The following is a 21,707-nucleotide window of genomic DNA, read 5'->3' on the forward strand; positions in this document are numbered from 1 at the left end:
CACAGATTTCATAATCCTCAATATCTAAACTTCACGTACAGTATTTCCAACTTTTCCTGCATACATAAACAATATATCAAAACTCAACTAGCTGATTATGTATAAAACACCCACATATCCATAATATCCTATCACACAGCTCTAAACCAGTGTGATATTATCATATATATGGGTGTTATGGGGTATATTTTCATCTTATATTGTTGTGTATTATTTTTGTCAGTTTATTAGTTTTTATGTCTATTTAGATTTTAATATTATTATGTTCCTGTGGCTCAGTGGTAGAGCATTGTGTTAGCAGCGCAAAATGTTGTGGGTTTGATTCCCAGGGAACATGCATGGTAAAAAAAAAAAAAAATTTATAGCCTGACCGCACACTGTAAGTTGCTATAGATAAAAGCGTCTGCCAAATGCATAAGTGTATTTTAATTTTAGTTATTTCTACTTTTTGTCATTTTTATACTTCAGCTTAAAATAAACGAAAATGAGATTTTTTAAATTGAGTTGATTTCAGTCAATGTAATTTTTTTAAGTAGTAGTTTTTGTTTAACAATAATGAAACTCTTCAGTGTGACTATAAAGCATTAAGTTATTAGTGCAGCACATGCTGTTGTTTTTCTGAAGGTGGCAGATATGTGGGAATCTCTGCTGGTTGGTGATAACACAGAACAGCGCTCAATGGGATTCGTCCTTCACTGCATCAACCCAGTCTAAAAGGCTCATCGGGCCCGTACGAGGACTACGCCACGGTTCAGGTCCGATGTAGGAAGGTGAAGAGCTTGAACTGGACTTAATACAGAGGCTCTGTTCCAAATACATAGTGAGCTGCCTATATAGAGAGTGTCTTGTGAAGGATTTGCTGCCTATGCAAGACAGCATTCTAGGTTTGGGAACAGAGCTGCTATGATCAGTTTTTAGCTATTCAAGCTGGATTTTTTTATTAAACTAACAAGTAATTGGTCATACCACCAACGTTCCTCATCACATTCTTTCCTCAGCTGGGGAAAATGGTCAGATATTAAATGAATGGTGCTCGAGTGGATTTTCTGACAACTTTCCAGCTGAGAGTGGAACCCTACAAAGGGATCATGGACGACACGGCCGCAAACAATTATCAGGTGATGAACTTATTTAACTTGTGATGACCGGTTAGCAGCAGGATTCTGGTTTAAGAATGTTGTTTTCACAGTGTCCCATAACAAGCTGTACAAATATATCACTGCATGAGGCACATCCGACACGGATATGAAGTGACCTGTTAAATAACCCAGACATACTTAACTCCGACAAACTTATTTTCCCATCATAGAATTCTACCATCAAAATTTCTAGGTTTAACTGCAGTGGAAATACGGAAATGCTGCAGGGATCTGGGATGTCGTGGGGGCGAATTGGGGCTAGTGGAGCGGAGACGTGCGGAGGAAAAGGAATCTGTGGCATCGAGACGATGGTGGAGCAGCCGCAGGGAGTCGGAGACGACACGGCCCTCAACGACATGCGCATGTACTGCTGTGATTGAACTGATTGGTGGTGCTTTCAGAAACAAATGTGACCCTGGAGCACACAGTCTTAAGTCGCTGGGGTATATTTGTAGCAATAGCTAAAAAAAAAAAAAACATTGTATGGGTCAAAATTATTGATTTTTCTTGTAAAATCATTAGGATATTAAGTGAAAATTATGTTCCATGAAGATATTTTGTAAATTTCCTACCATAAATATATCAAAACTTAAATTTTGATTAGTAATATGCATTGCTAAGAACTTCATTTGAACAACTTTCAAGGGCGATTTTTCTTAATAATTTTGATTTTTTTTGCCCCCTCAGCATTCCAGATTTTCAAATAGTTGTATCTCGGTCTAGCCAAATATTGTCCTCCTAACAAACCATACATCATGAGGAGATTATTTATTCAGAGTGCTTTCAGATGATGTATAAATCTCAATTTCAACGAACACTTGACCCATATGACTGGTTGTGTTGTCCAGGGTCCGGGTTGCAAATTCTATTTGGTGGTGATTTTTTTTAAACACATCATCAGTAAATAAATCTTCAATTGGCACTTGACATAATGTTGGGCAGAATGAATTGAACAGATCTAAGAGATTTTTTTATTTTATTTTCATATTTAATGGACAACAAAAACAAATCCAAAATTCCATCTAAAATTAAAGATCTTGAACATTTTCCCCGGGTACTGTTTGGCTAACTACAACTTTCATAACTAGTTCGTCAATTTCTATGAAGTTCCTTTTTCATGCGATTCTGTGAATGGATATCATTAAAAAGAAGGTGATTTTTTTTTTTTTTTTTTTCATTCCAATTTCACGGTTGTAGCCTAATGGAAGACGAGGAGAACAGCAACCTACATCTAATATTTAAACTTACTGAAAAATTGACTTATCCGGTTTGTTAAAAGACAAGTTTGTGTGACTAACGTTAGTTTTGTCAATTAGAAAAATACAGTTTTCTAGTAAGTTACTTTCTGTGATTCTGTGAATAGATATCAATAAAAAAAGATGAATGATTAAGTATTTATCGAGTGTCTCTTCATGGGTCAGTTCATAGGAATTTTATTCAGTATAACTTAACAGTATCCTATAACTTGAAAAAATGCAAATCCATTATTTTTTTTTTTACTCACGTTGTTGCTGTTCTAAGGCTATATGACCGTTTCTTTTTCCCGAACACTTAAAGATGTATTTTCTCTTGATCATAATGGCAGTGAACTTAAAGAAAGGATGCAAACGTCTTATTAAATACTCGTTTGCGACTCGTGCCCTAAGACATGGCTTCTCTGAGTAAACACGTCCCGTTACAGCTGTCTCTTGTCAAATGTCAGTTTTAACCGATTTGACCGGGGGGGGGGGGGGGGGCGAAAACTGCTTTTAAAAATGGGCGCGAATTGCCGCTCATCGTGAACTCAACAGAAACGCAACGGTCGAGGTCAAGGAATTTTCGGCTAAATAATAATTACTCTCGTGTCGGAAAATAAGGTCCATATGGTCATACAGCTTTATAACACCACATGGTAAGTATTTACTGATTGTGTGGGTGTGTGTGTGCTGTTCCATCCCTTTCAATTACTAATAATCAAAACTACTTTCCCTCAGATTGTATAACTGAACCAATGAATGCCTTACAATGGAAAATGTTAACTTTTGAGACTGATGATAGAATTACTTGCCAACCCTGTTGGGTAATCAAATCTCTAATTATGACTAGATTTAAAAAAAAAAAAAAAAAGTAAATCTGGTTTTAAGGATACTAGGAAGGGACGTTTAAAACCACTGCTTGCTTAAGTAAACACCAGAACCTCTCCATAACCGCTCAAATAACACACATTATACTGAATAATTACCTTCAAGTGGTTATTTTAACTTAAAAACCCGTTTAAGAGACTTGTTGTAATTCAGTTTGCTGTGAATATATTTCAAATTTCTTTATACAGTTATTGTTGTGTCTTGTATTTGTAATTCAATCACAAAAGCAGACTTAAAATAATGCAACACGATTTCGTTTGATCATGTTTTTTTAATGAACAACGAGTATGCAAAAATACAAATAAAATTGTTTAAAAAACAATCATTCAAATGCTTTATTGCTTGTGTAAGTGCATTTTATGGTTCCATAAGTAAGAAATAAACACCATCCTTAGAAGGACAGAAACATTAATGTAAAGCTAATGCCCTTCCTCACTGACCTGACTGAACAATTCATGTTCGTTTGTTCTTTGTCAAGTAACATTTCTCCACATATGCGCAGACATCAACTCGCACAGAAATATAAATGCTTTGTGAAAAATATAATACGTCATCACTCATCATCAGTGGAAATGTAGATTTGTCGTCTTTAAATCTGTAACATTGTTTTGATATTCTAATGGTCACCTGTCAGGGATGATTGGTTCATAAGGCATTATGTTGATTTAACTGTTAGCAGAGATTTGATTCAGTCATCATCATCATACTTCTTCCTCACTGGCTATGAAATGCAACGTTTCAGATCCGCTTACTTGCTTTGTGAGCTCAGGGTTTCTGAGCGGCAGCGTGCGATTTGAATCTTTCCGTCCATAGACCGGTGAGGCAGAATGCCGCAGTCCATCGCTGAGCACCAATCAACCGTCACACGGGGCTTTATTGCCTCACGGAGACACAAAGACGCTTTCCCAGACCCGCGCTGCCCCTGCCTTAATTCAACTGAGCAAAGAGAAGAGCTAGATAATCTGCGCAGCCGTCCATTACATTTAAAACAACTCCACAAATTATAACATTTCCTGATACTTGAAGTAAAATAAATAAATAATCAAAATCGGTTGACTTTTTTCTAGACAACATGTTTATCTATCAGCTATAGTTTGCAAAGGCAGCCATTTCTCCCCATTTTTGGTTTAGTTTCAGCTTATGCCCTCCTAAATAACTAAAATTAAAGGTATAATTTTAAATAAATACTTCATTAAAAATTATAAATGCATTTATAAAACAACAAACAAAACAACTATAAAATGAGTAAAACACAACACAAACATACAACAAAATAATTAAAATAAAGATTAAACTGGACCTAACCTTTTTTATTATGGCAACTTATTTTATTTCAGCCTAAATTTTAAAATTGAATAAATTCGAAAATAATAAACTGTATTAAAAATTAAATAAAAAATATATAGACACATTTAAAGAAACTTAATAAAAAATGAGAAAGCCCCAATGAAAGATTACTAAAACTAAAAAAAAAAAAATATTAAATGGTAATAACTGTTAATAAATACTAAATTAAAGCAATGCTAAACGAAATAAAATATACAACCCAAAAACTGTAAAAACTAAACAAAATTAAAAATGAAGCCTTACCATAGCCGAATAACAAACAGTAGAAGCTACTAAAATAACTAAACTGAAATAAAAACTAAATAAAATCTGGTATAGACACAAAATTGAGACAAAAAACATATAAAACACTTAAGAGCGAAGACAAAAATAATGTAAAGAGCTCACACATATTAATACAAAATATATATAGTATACCGCCATCGATAGTAACAATAACTCTCGTAGAACACCCCCAAAACAATACAAAAGAGAGAGAGAGAGAAACAAAAAAAACATACCAATTTCCTTCAATGAACTAGACCTACCCATGACGTGTGAGAGGCTTATGTTAAATGTTTTTTTTTACCCTGGTAGATAATTTCTACCGTTGCTGCCAGGCAGCGTGAGAACAATTTTGCCCTCAGAGTCGAATAGCCCGAAAGAAGCGACCGCAAGTTGGAACCGGACCTGGTTATATAGCCGCCTGTAAACCCGACAGGGACAAACGGACCCACGGCATCCTGAGGAAGGACAAGTACTCGGACTCTTTCAATCCAGAGCGGTGCGATATTTCCCACTGCCCACAAAGGTTTTTTTTTTTGAACAACAAACACCATATTACTGATTACCTCCTAACACATAAATAAAATATTCGTGCAAACTGATACAGTCAACTGAATCAAACTTCTAAGATCAACCTAACATAAGCAAACTTGTGCCTGCTGAAGCTTCTAAATCCCCCAGAGACGCTATTTTCAAACACTGAGTGCGCGCTGTCAGAGCAGAAAGCCAAGTACAGCCGTAGAGATTGGCGATACACATCTTCCACTCCTCTCCGATGCTGAAGACCTCGGTATTCTCCATCGTAAGCCTGCACTCCAACGCTGCTGACACTTCCACCATCATGAGCCTTCCAGATCAACGCGCCCTCTCATAGACGACCTGCACATGCTCATGCAAGATGAAACAGCAGAAGAAACAAACAACTTTTCAACGAGTCCCCAGAGTAAATAGACAGAGCAACACATGGCCGGTTGTAAATAGATGATTAATAATTCAGTAATGACACTGCAACTACTGGATGAGAACAAAATCTGAAACTATGAAAAAACCTAAATCCATGCTATCCATTATCTGTACTTATGGAGCCCGCTTGACCACTGTTTTGAACATGAAATCAACACTGTAACCTAAACTGAGATGGAAAAATTGACTCCTCGGTGTCCCTCTCCATAGATGCTGCTTTTAGAACTTAAATTTTATTAATTTCTCATAAATTTATTAACTGGAACCAATATGTTAACATAAATTGAGCTGCAATCATTAAAACTATTGCCACCTGCGTCATGTGAGCACCATCCCCCCCACCTCGCCCCCCTCCGCCCCACCTGAAATTAGAATTTTGTTTCATAATTGAATAAGCCCACTTTGGAACATCTACACCAAGTATTGAAATGCAACTGAATACAATCGCTAAACTAAATTGAGATCAGACACTGAAACTAAATTGAATGCAGCACTCGCGACTCAATTGTTATGAATAATGACATATTTTACTTTTGTAACCGGCGACTTTAAAATCCCCCCCCCCAAAATAACGAATTGACTATTTTTTATTAAATGAATCTTTCGAAACACATGACACGCACTTTAGAACGGCAACTGAAATCAATGCCCCCTAAACTAAATTGAATTAGCCCTGCCACTAAATTTATAATACGCAATAATGACATTATTTTCATTTAGTATAGCTACTTTAGGAACTGAATCGAACTTATTTTATAAACTGAAACGTTGCAACATTGACACAATCAATCCTATGCCGACTGAACTGAATCAATGCTGAACAAATTGAATCAGCCCTGAACTAAGATTGACATCAAACACTGACACTATCTTTATTATGGAATAATGACCATTTTCTTTTGTACTGACCCTGTTTTTAGAACTGAATCGAACGTTCTATTTCTAATGAACTTTGCAACATTGACATTAATATTGAAACTAGAACTGAATCAATGCTGCAACTAAATCTGAACACTCAGCCTCACTTGAACTAAAGTGCCCATCAACACTGCACTATCTTTATATGAATACTTGACATTTTCTTGCTGTACTGGCACTTACTTTAGACCCTGAATCGAACTCTATTTTAGAACGGAACCTTTGCCCAACAGTGAAGAACCTGTTTAAACTGAACTGAATCAATGCTGAATAACAATTGCAATCACACGCACTGAGCCTAAATTGAATCATACAACTTGCACTATACTTGATCTGAATAATGACCATTATTTTCTTTTGTACTGCTACTTTAGAAACTGAATCAAAATGTTATTTTGAATAAATGAACCTTTTGCACCAGTGACATTCATATTGAACCAAACGGAAATCAAATAGCTCCTGAACACTAAAATTGGAAGTCAAAACTGCCACTAAATGGATATGCATAATGACATTATTTTTCCTTGTAAAAGCCTACTTTTAGAACTGCAATCAAACTTATTTTGTTAATAGAACTTTGCAATCAGTGGGGACACTGATATTTAATCTGACACTGGATCTACTGCGCGCACGCTAAATTGCAATTCAACATCTGCACTAGTAATGCGATTTTAATGAAGTCTATATTCTTTGTATTAAGCTCCGTTAGCCAACTGAGTATCAAAAATTTTGTATAAATGAAGCTCTTGCATAGCATTGCACACTGATATTGAACTGATCGCCAACATGACTATTCACATTGAACTCGAATTGATCTGCAAGAAGGGACACCTATGTCGTATAAATGTAGAGCCACTTAACAGCTGCCCAAATTTAGTTTTTATTAATATGCATGTAGCCATTTAAAATAGTAACACTTGCCTTTCCTAGGAAACAGTTACGTTTATGCTATAATATCGCGCCTAAAGAAATTACCCCTACCGACTGATAATCTGCATGGTCTGTCCGCTGCAACCACGTTCCACTCATGATGCATAACAGTTCTATCCGAACAGTCGCTATCCATCACGCTCTGCGATTCGCCACCCCGGGTCCAGCAAGCAGCTTTCCATTAGTGGTCTTAAACGCCGTGAAGCTGATATGAGCCCAACCGCGGCCCCGGCCTCCAGCCGCAAACGGCTAGCTGAATGCCCCAACGCCAGACAATACACCATATCATCAGTGCCCTTTTCAGGTCCAATACCTACATTTCTGTATGCGTGTCAATTTTGGCTGCAATACCATGCACTGTTCGACGGTTCTTGGTATGATACCACAGTCTGCAAGACGGGTCCAGATACCGCAGGCCGAAACTCGCTGCGATTCGCCCTCCGCTCACAACACCAGATTTGAGCAGCCGGAGCCGCGCCGCAGAGCAGTACGAACAACAAAAAAAAAATCGACGATAGAAGTTCCGCTCCCGGACCTGCAGGCCAGCGTGACATGGTATCCTGAAACTCCACAAAGGAAGTTCAGAACGCGAATAGGAAATTAATGCAGTCATGTACTGTATTTACTGTCTTTTATACTATTTATAAAAAAATATATATTATGTTGCAAACAGTATGCAACAACTAACGTATACAATAAGATGCCATGTAAAAATTTGTGTAGTTCTTGTTTTGTGTTTTTTTAGATGCGAAACTCATCTGGTTGCACATTATGGCGTAATTTGTGAGGACTCATACCGGGGATGGATATGGTGTCTATTGTCATCTCATACAGGTTCTTCTCTGCCCTCTGTTGTAATAAAGACGTTACTGCATGCAGCACACCACTGTACGAGGCAACAGATAATAAATAAGAGGAAATTGTCACAACACAAACCAATAAAACACACTCCCAACTAATTATACTTATGTGTGAACACCCACAACTGCTTAAATAATAGGTTATTATACCGCACAAAATAAACACTTCTTATTCAGCACCAGGAGTATATATAAATTGGCATACAAAGTGATCAGTACAGAATTTGGTCTAATGTCTGCTACAAGATTTTGATTCAAAATAAATGATTGCCTTCTTTGGACAACTTTCTTGTGTTCATCATGTGAATCCTCATGAATGTATAAATGGTATCACGGTTTCCACATGAATATTCGTGCCAGCACAACGTGTTTTACAACAATTAATAATGAACAATCCCGAAATGTTTCTTGAGCAGCAAATCATGATCTTAGAATGCATTTTCTAGAGCTCATGTGACACGGTAAGACGGCGTAGATACTACATGATGCTGAAACTACAGACTGCGACCCATCACAGAAATAAATGACACTTTTATAATTACTGATTCACAAGTTAGCGCCGTTCATTATAATTTAACACTGAACCTTTTTTTTTAAAATAAAAAAAAAAAATAAAAATACATCATAGTATATATAGTATAGTAATTATGGAGATCTTATTATGATCTAGATAATATAAATAAAATAGCACGAACACATAACTATATAAATAATGTATCATTCAAATAATGGACAAAAAATCATTTTTAAAACAACCATATTAAAAACAACACCTAATAAAAAAAATGACAAAGATATAAGCCCGAAATATGCAAAAAAAGGTTACAAAAAACGATAATAAGAACCTCAACAGGCACTAAACATAAACACGGATTCCATTTAATGAAACCATCTGTTTTAGACTGCCTGTAATAATTATAGTAACACCATTACGTTTTTTACTGTATTCCTATATTTTTGATCAAGGTTCAAACTTGGCAGCCTTTGGCAAGCACAAAAAAGAGTCTCCACTTTTTTTTTTTTAAAAAACATTTAAAAAAGGCTTTATCATACGATATAACAGCAAAAACCCTTACAGAAAATCTTAATCAACCACTCAAACAGTTTACTAGATGTTTGCTTGTTTTTACAGTTTTACAGTTTCAACTAGCCCTTTTGACAACCCCCTAAAAAATGCAAATGCCTGATACTGCATGTGCCCCGGTTGAAGTGTACAATACTATTTACTCTGTTTTCTCGGCAATCAGTGCTCCGCTGAATTTACCAGTCTGATCGGGTTTAGGCCCTGCCCAATGTTCCAGATGAGAAAGCTAGCGCGGACTTCGGAACAATGCAACGTGAGCTTTGGTTTGCGATGATGGGACCTTTGACGCGCCCAAACCATTCATCCACCCCGACCACTACCCCAGAGCTGGGTCCACACTCACCTGCACCGATGCAGGTCCACCCTAAAAACTGTCTAAACAACACCACCTAGCAAACAAATGGCTCATATGATGCAAACTTACGAATGACCGATCCCCCCCCTCACAGCAGAGCCTACATTTACATCACAGCATCCAACAGCCGGAGTAGATTATAAGAGTCAGCGGAGAACAATGTTTAGTTTTTTGTTTTTATTCTGCCATGACACTAGCACTATAAATGTCCACTACCTGCAGTGCATGAATGGAATGAGTGCATGCCTCACTATAAATCTTCTATGATGCTCAGTTTAAAAGTTTAATAAAACGGGGCGGCTTCCACTGTATGAAGAAAAAAAAAAACTCCCGCCATTCTTTTTTTTTTTGTGTTTTTTGTTTTTTTTTTTTTAACAGACCCGCGCTACTGATTGGCTGAGAGTATCTTGTTTTGCCAGAAAGCAGCTTCGGTTTGAGATACTGCTACGGGATCCTCGATGATCGTGTTTTACCTTCGTCCTGCAACTCTGGAGGTGAAGATCATGAAACACAATAATGCATAGGAACATTCTAGACAGCACCGGTCTCGATGAAGTCTATGTGTGGGGTCTAATATCCAAACCGAAATATGTAGCAGTACACGCAACAACTCCACATAGATTTTTAACTGCCATGCTAAATGGAAAACTAAGCTTCTTCCTACACTCCCAAACCCTCCTATACCTACTTTTCGCATATCAGCGTTGACTATTTGTCGACTCAGTAGTCCACAAAACTATATTATTTGTTGGTCTATTACCCTTACAATGACGTTGTCATTTGTTGACATTAGTTTAATTAATCTATTAATAATATTCTCGGAAGCGTGACTTTAACTACTTAGCTTAATGTTAAATTGCAAACCATTTAACTTAATATCTATTAATATTATGATTTATTAGTTTATTATTATTATAACTCAGTATATTATTTAAAACCAAAGGGTATCCGTATCTGTGTAATATTATTTAATGGCAACCTGAGCTGACTACACAACACAATAAGCAGTTTTATTTATTATTACCGATGAACAAAAATGTTATGGTTCAATATGCAAATGATGGCATTATCTAATGAACAATTATGCACTAATTTGCCACAAAGAGTGGAATATAGGTTCATAACATTCAGACGGACTTGCCGATTTTTTAAATATCTTATCAATGCAAAGTATTGCACAAAAAGACCTAAACACACGTACGCATAAAACCCACCGCTGTAAACCAATCAATGTATTATTGTCCAAAAAATAAATTTCTGCGTATTGCGCATAAAAGACAGGTTCACAATGCCTATCTGGACATTTATTGTAGGCTTAGATATTGATTAGATGTGTTAAAGTTTTATATGTCGAAGCCGCGAAAATTGCTTCTGGATTATTTGTTTCCTCTTTGTATCACTCCAGAAATGAGAAGGTACTGTACCAACTAGACCAGACAACAAAATCATCATTTTTCGCCACATGTTTTTAGCGAATGCTAGTGCTAAAATATACAAAAATGAGCTCGCTTGCGTAGTATGCAACAAAACCACCACAATACATAACCTTCACCTGACAATATAGAGAGGAATAAAATCCTTCTAAGTTTTGGTGCTACTGTGATAGTGACCTGCGTGAAGTGGAGAAAACAAACTCAACAACCTTTTAAATCTATGCATTTTCACCATGTCCTTTAAGAATTAAAATGTTCGTTGCTATACATCAGTGTCGTGAATGATATATGTACAAACCCCACAGTAAAACACGCTTCAGAACATAGAGGAGGAATACAATCTCTAACGTTTTTGGTGTATGTGAGTGCTGCCTGAAGTGGAGAGCAAAAAATACTTTTTAAAGATATTCACTGGAATTGCTGAATTATCCCCTAGCAGACCCCCCCCCCCCCCCCCCCCCCCCCCCCCCCCCCCCCCTGGGACATAGATTAAAACTGCAATAAAATAAACACTTAAATGTGTATTTAGTTGAATGTTTCTCTTTGCACTAGTCTGAACTACTACACAAACAAAAAAAAAAACAAAATGAATAAGTGTGTGGGCTACTTTTGCGCCAGTGTCATGTTGAGGAGCAAAATTAGGGAAAGGCAGGGACTGAACGTGCTCGTGAAGAGAAAGAGCTGAGCCGCAGAATGAGAGACAGAGAGGCCCTTTGTTCGACATTGTTTTTTTTTTTTTTTTTTTTTCGGATAATTTCTCTCGGACCTGTGGTCGGCGGAGTTTGGAGAACAGCTCTTATTATCTCTTTAGCTCCCTGCCCGTTGGACCCGTCATGGTGCCGTCTCCTGTCGGGTATGAGCTGTGGCCAAATCCACAGTAACCGTGGAAGACAACACGTGGGCAGTCTTCAAGTTTTGTTGGGAAGGCGGATCTTTTGCCTCTTCGCCGGCAGTCTGAGAAAAAAAAAAACCCAGGCAGAAAAAAAAACCATCAGATTAGCAGAAAGACACAGAAAAACAGGGTTTAAACTCAGTTTGCTCGATCAGGGGTTTCCACAAGGAAGTGCTTGGGGTCTGTGGAAATGCTACAAGAAAAACAATGCAAAAAATAAATAAATAAAAATAATTTGAAAACGAAGTAAATAATAAAAAAAATCGATGACAATAAAAAAATTGGCTAAAATAAATAAAAACACAAAAAAAAAATGCATATATACAATAAGGGTGCTTGAAGTCGAAAAAAATAAGATTAAAATAATATGCAATTAAAAACAATTTGATTAAAACATCCGATTAACAACAAGTAAGACATAAATAATGCATCTAAGTACAGTACTAATATTGCGTAGAAAAAAAAGATTAAAACTAAATTAATTAAAACTAAAAATAAAATATAGGAAAAAATACAGAGTACAATATGACTACGAAAAACACATACGACGTAACTTAATGCATAAGTAAAAATGAAATGCAATTTAAAATTAAAAGCTAGATTAAATTTCAAAATAATTAATTAATTAATTAATATTAAAATTAATAAATCAAAATATTGCTACATTTTACACATACAGTGTGTAAATACTATTACAAAAAAACAATAATGTAACTTAATAAGAAGTAGAATAATACAATTAAATTAAAATAAATAACAACTCTCAAATAGTAAAGAATAAAAAATTAACGCCTAACTACATATTTTCTAATTAATATTCTACACATCTTGCAATTATAATTACACTTTTTTCACACAGTATAATATATGCCTTTTAAATTTTAGGATGGGGTGCTTTGTCTTTACATGGATTAACCCAGGGTGAGTAATTATACCCCCCTCCCCCCCAAGTAACAAAAATAAATAAAGGAAATCTACTCCGTCTCTGACTCTCTCGCTCTCTATATATATAATATTTGTTAGTTCCCCGCCCCTGGAGCATGCAAAAAGCAGTCTTATAGTCTCTGGGGTAGATATTAGCTAGCAATTGCCACCCCCCCCCCCCAAAAAATACATTGTATGGTCGGTAAAAATTATTGATTTTCCTTTAAGTCCAAAAAACTCTTTATGCATCTATTAAGTAAAGATCCTGTTCCCATGAAGATATTTTGTACATTTCCTCGATTTTCGATTTTCCTGGCAATATTTAGATTTTTTTTTTGTCACCCGCACATTCACAAAGATTTTCATAAATAGTTTGTATATTGACCAAATGTATTGTACCCTCAAACTAAAAAATATACGCATCCATAAACATAAATTGGACAAGCTTGTATATTTAATTCAGCTTTCAGAGATTGTATAAATCGCTAGGTTTCGAAAAATTGACTCCTTGATTACTGGTTTGGTGCCTCCAGGGTCACATAATATTAAAAATTGATGGGTATATATCTATATATAAATAGTTATCTGAATCGATGTTAACAGTATGCCCGTAGATGTAACTCTCGTCCACTGCGCAGAAGTTGCTGGCGTGGGTCCTTTCCGGACCCCATGCGCGGCCTGTGTGCGGTGAGTATGGTGGCACGCCGTGGACGTTTTCCCGGGAGACTCCCGTCGGCCCTTGAGGGAGCGAAGCGTGGAGCAGAAGAATTTGTCTGACGACGGCGTGGTCAGGTTGACAGTTTCCATCTGACTGACCCACGAGATCGTCTGAGCAGAACCACAAGACATAATCCATCGGCTAACATTTCTGAATGTAAAACACCACACACAGCCACCTTATTTCCGCTTCCTGCTCCTTTCCCTTCCTCTGTTCTGATCCTGCTCCCATTGATTCCCACGTAAATTAAGACACAGAGGCTTTCTCGTCAAGAATCTTCGGTGATAACCATCTCCTTAAAAAGCCAAGACTGCTGGCAGAAATGACAGAAGAAGCAGAATCTTCTTGCGACTCATTTGTTAAGATGTCATTTGTGCAAATACATTACATATGTTGTTCTTAACATGCCTGTTAGAAATTATAAGTTTGTGATTTAACATTTTTCAGATTCTCATTTTCAGTGCCCTGAACGTGGATGACGAGATGAATGGGTGTATTAATAGCTCAGTATTATGTGAGACGTATCCCACTCAGTGTCGCCTACGGAGGGGTGTCGCTCGGAGGGTATCATTGGGTGACTGTCCATGTGCTGGAGTTACTTGACCGGGAGTTTTGTGATGGAACCATCGCTCGCGTAGTCTTCCTTCCGAGCATTGAGTCCGCGCTCGACTCTTCCGCTTGAAGGGCCAAAGTAACTGGAACACAGACAGAGATCTTCATGCATCATTTCAAATTACCTAGTTGGACATTGCAAGTGTCTCACTATACACATATGACAACTAAGATATTTAGTACTGTTCTATGGTGCTACTTTATTCTCGTTTAAACTTTTTACATGCTAGCACCAACCTTACATAATAAATAACACTTTTTTTTTTAAATATACCGGTTTAATTATTACTGTATCATTATTATTTAAGCCATATAGTTATATAAATAATTGATGTTTAATTATTAAATATTTAACATTTTTTATTTTAGTTACGTGTTTATTACGTGTAATACATTTCTGATATTACCTGAATATGCCATTCATTGGGGTCGTATATTATGGTTATTTTGAAAATTAAAATGATCCTTATAAAATGTTATATCAGCATAAACTTAATTGCTCGCACCTGCTATTCAAATCATTTACCTTTATCGATTATTTATTTGTATTATTATTACTTTACTGTCAATATTATTCTAAGTTGTTATATTAAGCACGATATCATATGATAGTACTCATCTTTAGTATTATGATTTGAACATTTATTTATTTTGTAGAATTATTTTTTTTGTAATTATGATTAAGTCATATATTTATTCTTGCTGAATAGTTATATTATTATATTGTTAATAAACCTATGAATGCAGTTACTATACATGTATTATTATCATAAACTATTTGTACGCTGCATATTTTATTTATAAAAACACAATTAGAGTTGTTAGTATTATACTGATTATAGCTTATTTATATCTAGTATATTTGTTACCTTATGACTATTAGATTTATTTATGCTATTACTGATTTTGACATCTAATGATCAGTAGAATTAATTACCAGCATAAATATTTAATATACATTGATTTTTAGTTACGTTATTATTATTATTAGATTATATTGTACACTTTTATATCTTATATTAATTATTAATGGAAAAATTATTTTAGTTTACTAGTTAATTATATTATTAAACATTTAGTATTAATAATTTAAATCTTTATTTAACTTACTTTTATTTATTAGAAATTGTTACTGATAATACATTCATTATCATCATTTTACATCATGAATATTTATGATTATTATATTCATTAATACATGTTTTAATATTGATCAGTTTTGATTACCAGCATCAAATTATTTAAGAATACCTCTATGTTTTTCTTCCGTTACCCATTATTATTATTATTGAATTCTTTATTCTTTTATAATGGGAAATAACTTTTTTAGTATACCCTAGTTTACATTCAACAATTACAATTATTAACACGTATAGGATTAATAATTACATTATTATTCTAACTTTGATTTGTTTATTAGATAATCATTATTCTATAATTAAAAGATTATTATTTTACCTTCATGAATATTATATGAATATTAGACTTACTTAATAAATGATTGGATTATTGATCCTCAGTGATGAAGTTATAGTTATCAGCGGTTGTTAAGTGCCCTTATTATTACTAAGGAATGAGCTTGAATAACATATTTTATGGCTTCAATTCTACGTGCATATCAGAGTGATTGTCACATTTCAACACTAAACAGTCGTTTTTTATTTAACTCCTAAAACTAACTATAACTCCAAAAACAGTGAAAGGATCCTCACCTGCTGAACCTGAGCTGCTCGACTCTCCGTCCACCTGATAACACTTGTGGACTCTCTGTACTTCATTGTCGAAGCTCACAGAGGCACAGGCTGGACGAGTGACGCGAGTGTTAAGCGACGTCTCAGTCAGCGCCTCGATATCATTCAAACTAATGCACATCCAAAACTTAAAAAAATTATATTTGCTACGCATCCAAAGTCACCATGTAAATGCTATTTCAAACAGCTGAACAGGGCCACTCATAAGCATCCAGAATACAGCATCGGTCAGTTACAGACGCGACCAGCTCGGCTTTTGGTGGTATGCATGCTACTGGAATGAGGACGCTCAGGAAGTTGTGGCAGATGAGACACCAGGAAAGTCGCTTTCGGCCCATCTCTGCCCGGGAGAAATACGGACGAGAGGAGAAGGCTGGGATATGTCATGTCACCGTGCGAACCGAGATGAAGGGCCAGAGCGAACCAAATCGCAAGCCACTCGCGGCTTGAATGTCTGCAGAACTCCCAGCGCCTGCTTCTGGAAAAATCTACTGCGTCTTCTCGGGGATTCTTCATCTGAGGAATTGATTTACTTTATTATATTAATATTTATTTATTAGTAATATATTTGATTATTCATAATATTCTTATTGAAGATTGATATGCTGGTTTAAGTTATTCATAAATATTTCTATATAGTATAATGAATATTATATTTGATAAGCAAAAAATTAATAATTTAGCTTTATAGCATGTATACTTTATATAGGCCTTATGCAAGTTTCTTATTATTACATTGAATATATTTATATATTATAAATATTTAATATATTAATGAATACGTATTTCTTATTATTATTAAACATTATTTCATTGTTAGTATACTTGTTATAAAGTACGTTACAAACGATTGACACTATTTAATTAATATTATGTTCCTGAACTACTATGTACAATATTGTTTAAATTACCTGATCAGTGTAAAATTATCTTTATCAGCCTAGGAACTGTTTCCCTTGCAATAATACGCTTTTATTACATTATTCCAGTTGTTTATAGGCTTATTTATATATATATTATGTTTTAAGTATATACTTATATATCAATTACTTGACAAGCATTTTATATTATTATTTGTTATGGTAACATTATGACTTTTGTATTGTTACTGTTAATTTACTGTTCTCATGGTCACGTAGTGTAATTTTTTAAACCCCCATTGAACTACAATGTAGTCACCTCCCTTTGAAATAATTATTTTTGTTTTTGGTGGTTTTTGCATAATTAGGGAAAAGAATAATAGTCGATGGAACTAATTTGGTGCTTAATCGCAATAAAAATCGGCAACCAACCGAATACAAAACACCCTTACTGTTCCCAAAAATGTGCTTCATGTTTCATTTATGCCAATAATACCCAATTTCTTTATGTCCGTTCTTTCACCCAACTGTGGAGGTGGTCAATTAAGATGCTACGGCGGAGATTGGATAGATCTTGGAGCACTCGCGGACACACAGTGTGATATGATTCGTGAGAAGCCCTCGACAGACCCTCGGTCCCTCATGTTGTTTCTAACCCGAGCTGGGTCTGTGTAGAACGTTCCTCCACAGTCTGGAGTAATGGATAGCCTGCGGTCCAGTGTACGATTCCATGGCTACTGCCTTCTAGACCCGTTCACGATCCATAACTCATGAATCTACGACTGCTGAGAGCTGATCGTATGATCTTCACTCAACCTGTAACTAAAACTCACGATTATCATAACCAATAAACCCTGAGATCTTGATCCGCGGAGGTAGCGAAAGAAGCGATCGAGCTACTTTAGTACGAATCAACTGTACCAAATCAGCCTACCAACACCCGCAGTTAAATCTACTATGATGCCAGATGAGCTTTGTTTCTTCATCAATGGTTTGGGAGAAATGTTTAGCATACTGCAATCAGTTGCGTCTCCTATTGCCGATTTAGATAGGCTCTGGCAGTGAATGGGTTGCCGTTCAGAATGAGAGTTCACAAAACAGCTGATAAACAACAGGCCAACTTAGTATATCCACCACGCACTCCAGTCCATCAGTTAAATTATCTTCGGGTGGAAATGTCCACCAAAAGCTCTGAAACCTTTTACTTTCAAAAAAAACCTTTTTAAAATACTCTATACTCCATAATAAAAACTTCTCTCCAGGTGAAAAAGTTAGTTTTTTGGCTGTGCATCATTTCACGGAGGGAAATCCTGCACAGAAATAACAGCCCTATTCTTTCAATCAGAACAGCTACAAAACAACTACTGTGGCTTGGTCTTGATTGTGAGAGACAAACAGCGAGCTGCAATTTTTCAAATACGGAGGCAAGTGTTTGTACAGGATATTTGGAACTCAGGTTTTAATAATACTGATTTATGAGTTACCAACGTCTTGATCGGAATTCATGTTTACCGCCTTTTGGCTTTACAGGTGTAATTGACCTGGACTGGACTGTGCTGGGGACCTAGGGTTTTTAGCAGCTGTTCGGACTCGTCGATCGCATTTGCAGTTTTTTAGTGGTCTCCCGTGCACGCACTGACTCTTGTTAGAGATCAAGGTATACTCTTGACTTGTGCATGTTCATGCATATCATATTCTGATATCCACGGACAATGACTTTCATGCAATGTTCCTCAATAGACTCAGTATTGTTCCGCGCACGCCTGTAGATCTGTATGAATGCATGGCACTGTACGCCTATTGAGTGAGTTTCTGCGCTGCACAACTCTTGATTTTTCTTCTCGCCAGCACGTAACTCACATCTGAAAGACTTTCTCTGTTGTCTTGTTCTTGATTCTCTGAGTCCAGAATAAGCTTCGAGGTGTGGCTGTCGTATAGCCTGACTCGGTATAATCTCCCGGATCTCTCTGCACCCCGCAAGAGTACTAAGACCGTCCCGTCCAACCGCTTGAGTGCCATCTCTTTCCATCATTCGTAATCCCAATGCTCAACACATACTAACACTACATGACATCGCAAAATCCCACATATGGACATCTTCTGCATTGGACATGCTTTGGTTAATCGACGATGAGAGACTTCTATCCTCAACGATTACGTGAGCTGTGAAAGAGCGGATGCTGTTATATCCTCACTCTCAACCATGATTCCGAGACGAACGATCGGAGCTCACGTGCATGCCAACGGTGTTGACGTTACAGTCAGTCTACAAAGTAATGCATGCATGCCATCGCCACATCAAATGCTTATCGCCGTGGAGGGCACGAGTGCATGACATCCTTCTATTAAATTCAACTATCGCACGAAACGCTTTCAACCTGATTAAATCAAACAATGTTGGGGGATGGACTTCTTCCGTTTTCGGACTTACTACTACTCCGCTAGTCAGATGTGACTCGTAAGCGTTCGTCAAATCCGCACTGTCCCAGAAGTCGTTGGGATGACGCATGCCAGACCAGGCGCGCCACGCTTCCACCAGGCCGACTACGAGGGCCACGCGCACGCTTCCGTCACCTGCGCACTGTACATCACACAACTCAGCTGCCCCTTAAAAACGCCACTTAATCTCAAAGCCTTGTGTTTGCCATTCTCTCTATTTGTCAATACTGTAATTTCGAATATTGCTACCGCTAAACACTTTTAAATACAATTCACTCGTTTAAGTGTGGATATAACTCAACGACGTATAGAATCTCCCCTGGACACGTGAAGGCATCACTCCACCATATTATGAGATCTTCCAAGAACATTCCAGTTGAAAGTAGCTCCACTTGAAACAGATAGCATTCAAGTAGAAAACAAAACAAGACGGGGACAAAGTAAAACGCATAACATGAAACACTCCATCGTTATACCCGCCACTCGATTGAGACAACTGCACATGGGGGACAGCTGAATGATATTAGGCTGATGATTTTTCGACTGCTGCACCCACATTTTGTATTATTCTTCGCTCCATTTAGATAAATAATTTGCAAGCTGCACAGTTTTCTTTCCCCTGTCATAAATTGTGTTTAGCTAAGAAACAGCGGCCCGTCTTCTGCAAAAGTATGTGCTTTTAAAGAATGTCCTTCTGCCCTCAATCCAAGCCAACTGCATTTAATTTGGAGTCAGGCAGTACCAGATAAAGATATACAGTAATGTACATATGTAAGATATTAATTGCACACATTTGTAAAAACTAATATACTCGGTGTTTCTATCTTTAACTTGTTCATCTCCATTGAAAAGCGCTAATCTCTATTCTCACCCGTGGAGATGCGCCAGCTTGTCATTATTACCAGCGCACCTCAGCGTACCTCAGGTCTAGTCTTCCCAGGCTAGATGCTGTCCCACATGAATCTTCAGAAATACATTCCAACTATGCGGACTTTATTATCATCCCCCAAAGAAAACAATGCTGGAAATCAGAAGTATTCCCACAGCCCGGAGACAAGTGGCTTGAATATGTATTGTTGGAACCCTGGGATATTTTTTTTTCTTTTTTTTTTCAGGTCTGCTGTGGATGTGAATAAAAAGTCAAACAATATAACAAATAAGTGCTTTTAATTCAATACAAATGAGAACATTTTTAACGAACAATATACACTTACCCGGTCAAAAAGATTGGTGGCGGCGATTCCATTGGGGGGTCCTAAGTATTTTTTTTTTTTGTTTTTGCTTTATATATTTTTCTTTTTTTGTGTTACAATTAATTAGCTGTGTATTCAAGAGCATATGCATGGTGTTTACAATTGATATAAACACAGTGATACACAAATATTTGGAACATCACTAACCGAAAATATTTCCTAGTTTGTTTTAAAAATAAGCACACTGCTCGTGTAATTGTTTATATTCATCAAAGATCCCACTTCGAACCACAAATTGTATCACAGCTCCTGAGTCTCACCACAACAAGATTAAACAAAAAAAAACAAAAAAAACAATACGCAGCAAACCTGTTTCTGTCCAATGATATCATAAACTATTCATATCATGATACTGAATTCCTGACGACATGGAAGGTAACTTGATCGACTCTGCCACCATTCAGGATTGCTATCAAAATTGATAATTCAAATTATTTTTACCTTTCAGTCCTTATATTAGAAATGTAAAAACAAAAAAGTTTTAAATGTAAGCAAAAAAAAAAAAAAAACGTCATTACTCGTTCTTTTTTCTGTATTTCTGATTAAATTAAATCAGACTCTTGCGCTCTGAGCAAATAGAGAGACTTGATCTTGACCAAACACACATTCAATATGCTCTTACTTTCCAACGTGGTAATAGATTAACGCATCACATATCTTGCATGGAATTGGGTCTCTTTCCCCATTTCTTTTCTTCTGAATGATTATGAAGGTTAATGATGGCTGACAACAGAACTCAAATTATACTCTCCTAGTCAGTTATCCATACATGGTAAAATAGACAAAAACATAGGCAGTTTTTTAAAAAATGGGTAATCCATAAATGTAGCAATATTACCATG

At 36.4% G+C, this 21,707-nt stretch overlaps 1 protein-coding gene and 1 long non-coding RNA gene across 2 annotated transcripts in view; both read left to right on the forward strand.

Moving 5' to 3' along the window:
* LOC109102320 (WD repeat-containing protein 7-like) overlaps positions 1–21,707 on the forward strand; it is a 276,531-nt gene that overhangs the window by 187,545 nt on the left and 67,279 nt on the right. The gene's annotated exons all lie outside the window — the stretch shown is intronic.
* Positions 750–1,637, forward strand: LOC122149258. The gene is made up of 2 exons (XR_006162878.1): positions 750–1,118; positions 1,333–1,637. It is a non-coding gene; the product is annotated as an uncharacterized LOC122149258 (long non-coding RNA).

The sequence above is a fragment of the Cyprinus carpio genome, chromosome A21 (genome assembly GCF_018340385.1).
Source record: "Cyprinus carpio isolate SPL01 chromosome A21, ASM1834038v1, whole genome shotgun sequence".
Taxonomy (NCBI): domain Eukaryota; kingdom Metazoa; phylum Chordata; class Actinopteri; order Cypriniformes; family Cyprinidae; genus Cyprinus; species Cyprinus carpio.